At 38.4% G+C, this 4,207-nt stretch overlaps 1 pseudogene; it reads left to right on the top strand.

The window, feature by feature from the left end:
- Positions 1-1,184: 1,184 nt before the first annotated feature.
- On the top strand, positions 1,185-1,661 carry LOC125409769 (large ribosomal subunit protein uL23 pseudogene; annotated as a pseudogene).
- The last annotated feature ends 2,546 nt before the right edge of the window (positions 1,662-4,207 follow it).

Genomic DNA, 4,207 nt, shown 5'->3' with positions numbered 1-4,207 from the left:
CTACTCTATTTTCTAAGTGCACTGAAATTATGGTAAATCTATGCAATTAGAGTATAGTTGAAATATTAATAATTGCTAAATGTTAGAGTGCCGAATTGTTAAGTATAAATTGTGAATGCATATAAAAGTGTTAGTTATTTGCCTTGTTCATTAAGCAAGCACTTCAATAGTGCCCTCCTTATGCCAAAAATGTTTCAAATAGTTGAGAAAGTAAAGATGAAGTCATGATTTTCTGCTCAAAGTTCTAGTTTAAAGGAAAACTAATGCATTGAATTAGAAAATTGATGCATAGGATAGTATAGTCAGAGTTATAGGGAAGATAAAAACAATGGTAAAAAGGTTAGCCAACATGAATCAAGATCTGTGTGTGTCTTCTCTTTCTCTCTCTGTCTCTCTCTCAAATATACACAATCACTCACACATACAGATACTTGAGTACACATATAAATATACACACATAGATATACTCAGACACGTAGACACACACAGATGCACACATGTGTTCATGCATACATACAGAAGACACACACATAGACTAACATACACACACATGTGCACACATGCACACATGAGTGTGCTTCTAGGAAGATGCTTATGTTTTGCTACCTTAAAGGAGAATATGACTGTGGTACTATTGATCCATCTTAATGTGTAGTAATATGTGGGAATAGACGGAATGTGACAGCTGCTGTGGACATAATTGCAGGAAAGGACCACTGTCTCAGCCATTTAGGCTGCTATAAAAATTACTATGAACTGTTCATGGAAGGAACATTTATTTCTGAGAGGTCTGCAGGCAAGGCATCCAAGAAAAAGACACCATCAGTTTGCTGTCTGGCGAGGGCCTATTTTTTTAATAGCATCTCTTTGATATTTTCCCCCCAAGCAGGAAGAGATAAGGAAATTTTCTGGGACCTCTTTTATGAAGGCACTAGTCTCACATATAAGAACTCTGAGCATTGTTTTTACAATTCTATCAAAGACTTTTCAGTGACAAAACCCTAAGGATGAGAATTCAAAAATATGAATCTGAGGATTAGGCACAAACATCTTGACAATGGTCAACAGCTGCAAAGAAAACTACATCTGAGTTTGTGTCACCTTTGTGAAGTAGTAGACAATTTTGGGAAAAAGAAAAGTACTGATGTATCAGGAGAGCCCATTAGAAAAAGGACCAGGGGAAGATGGCGTCGAGAGCCAAGAAGGAAGCTCCTGCCCCTCCCAAAGCCGAAGCTAAAGGGAAGGCTTTGAAAGCCAAGAAGGCAGTGCTGAAAGGCGTCCACAGCCACAAAACGAAGAAGATCCGCACATCACCCACTTTTGGGCCGCCCAAGACTCTGTGGCTACGAAGGCAGCCTAAATACCTCCGGAAGAGCGCGCCCAGGAGGAACAAGCTGGACCACTATGCCATCATCAAATTCCCCCCTGACCACCGAGTCAGTCATGAAGAAGATAGAAGACAACAACACTCTTGTGTTCATTGTGGACATCAAGGCCAACAAGCGCCAGATCAAACAGGCTGTGAAGAAACTCTACGACATTGATGTGGCCAAAATCAACACCCTCATAAGGCCTGACGGAGAGAAGAAGGCATATGTTCGGTTGGCTCCTGATTATGATGATCTGGATGTTGCCAACAAAATTGGAATCATCTAAACTGAGCCCAGTCGGCTAATTCTAAATATACACGTTTTCACCATAAAAAGAAAGAAAGAAAGAAAGAAAGAAAGAAAGAAAGAAAGAAAGAAAGAAAGAAAGAAAGAAGGAAAGAAGGAAAGGAAGAAGGAAAGGAAGAAAGAAAGGAAGGAAGGAAGGAAGGAAGGAAGGAAGGAAGGAAGGAAGAAAGAAAGAAAGAAAGAAAGAAAGAAAGAAAGAAAGAAAGAAAGAGGACCAGAGACAGACCATTTTTTACAGCCTCACCAATATTGGAGTTAGAAAGCCATGTGGAAAAGTTGAAGGGGGAACTGAGCAACTGTGTCCCCACTTTCCAAAACAGAAACAATGCATGTGCAAAAGTTGGATACAGATATACTTCTACCTCCAGATGGAAACAATAAGAAGGCAGCCAATACTTTAAAATCTTAAGGAAGACCAGAAAGGCCAAATGCAAGATGGATCTTCCAGTTTAAAAGCAAGTGCATGTACATTGGAAGGTGAAGTGGAAATGAGACTGGAGCTTAGAGCAAAATGTGGGTAACAAGATCATGAGAGTTTGGTCCCACTGATTGTGTTAACCTCTGCTACCAGAAGACATTGAGAGTTCTACTGTACAGCTTTGCCCATTTTCAAGAGACATGCAAGGTGTTCATTTAGAGAAAGATTAAAAAGAAAAAGATGAAAAATTGTTCTCAGTTCTTTACCCATAGTAAGTGGACCAAAAACTTGGAAAAAATCACTGGGGTCCTATTTGCTCTGTTTTGCTTTTGAAAATGATGACATAATTGACAGCTATGATTGCCTACACAGAACTCTATCAGTCAGCACTCCAGTGTGGGTGGGAGAAAGGACTTGCAAGACCTCATTCAAAATCAAGGAGTGACAGGCAGTAGAAGGCTGCTGATGGAGGAAGAGTCAATTTCTTTAGGGACTAGACCCCTGATAGTTTGCCCATGTGGCAGTGCACAACCCTGTACTCATGTGCACATGGGAAACACTAATTGGACTCAGTAGAGAAAAGGATGTGAATTTGAGAGGAAAACATATGGGCACACAGAAGAAATTAGAGAAAAGGGGAGGGGAATAGGGTCAAAATGCACTGTGCTCATGTACAAAAAGATGTTGAGATAGGTAAGTAAATAAACGTAAAGAATATGATACCTTCAGAGGATTCAAAGCTGAACATGATCCAGAGGTCTTCTTGACTAGTAGCAACATTTGTTAAGTGCCTGCTACCATGTGTTGATGCTAAGCTTAATGCACGTGAAATCACTGTGCCTTGTAGCAAATAACAATTTACACTTCATCAGTCCCAATTAGGTATGGGAAACTATGTTCGTGGTCTTACTCAAGGTCTTAAAGCTAATAAATAGAAATAATAGCTCCTACTGATTATATTGTTATGTTCTGCCGTTTGAAATCTATCTTGTTTCATTTTGTATTAAAAAAAAATGGCTAGTGTGACCATAAGTAGGTTTTTCTCTTAGTAAAGAACACCTTATCTTGTAGAGAAGGTAGGAAATATCGGTGTATCTTTATGTGCCTCTGACCACTGCATCACCAGCTAGACCACCATTTAGGGTTGAAGTTCCCTAACTCACCTCTCTTCCCTCACATCAATTTACAATGCATGCGGCGGTGCTAGGAAGCAGCAGTCCTGGAGAACATTGCTTCAAACCTTTAAACAGTTTCCCTACTATTTTTATCTTTTCCTTCTCATCTCTTTTTCTCTTCCTTCTCTTGCCTGAAGCTAGAAGTCAGTGCTCACTGAATTCTGGCCAAGTGAGAGCCAATGATGACAGAGCCAAATGAGGTAAAAAAGATGATGGGTTACTAAAAGATGAACAGGAAGGAAAACAAAGTGAGTGTTATCCAAATTTAGATAATATAATAATTTCGAGGTTTTATTTTTTTTCAAAGTCACTCTAAAATGAAGATGGAAAATACTTTGTTAGGCTATACTTAAATGTCAATTAATTTTGCTTACATTTATTATTTGATCAGCAAGTAAAACACAATTTTCACTATAGGTAACCTGTCAAGTAGTAGACTTCTTTGACTATTAAAAGTCAGCATATTTTTATCTGACAAAACATACCCTATAAGTTCCTTTTAAATTTGTTGTTGAGTTTATTTATTATTTTTATTTATTTATTATTTTTATTTCTGGCTCTTAGGGGAGCATATATCACAGCATGCATATGGAAGTCAGATGACAAGCTAAAGTAATTAATTATTTTCCTCTTACAAAAGGGTACTAGCATTCAGATTCATTTTGGTACTAAATACCACTACTCACGAGGTCATATGACTAGGCAGCATTGAAAGTTCATATGTTGCCAAAAATTGTATCAGTGGGGCCTTTTCTTACTTTGTTTACTATACTTCCTGACATTTGCAATATAGAAACCTTTTCTGTGTATGACCATCAATCAACCCATTCTTATGAAAAGCCTATGGGTTAAAGCCTAACAACATACCTGGAGTGGAGGGTTAAAGAGAGCAATGATACTATCTGATAGACTTCAGGAGCTCTGAAAACATATGGAAG

The sequence above is a fragment of the Myodes glareolus genome, chromosome 25 (assembly GCF_982192425.1).
Source record: "Myodes glareolus chromosome 25, mMyoGla1.1, whole genome shotgun sequence".
In the NCBI taxonomy this organism is placed as follows: domain Eukaryota; kingdom Metazoa; phylum Chordata; class Mammalia; order Rodentia; family Cricetidae; genus Myodes; species Myodes glareolus.
The sequence above is the reverse complement of the archived record's forward strand: the minus strand, read 5'-3'. Positions and strand labels throughout refer to the sequence as shown.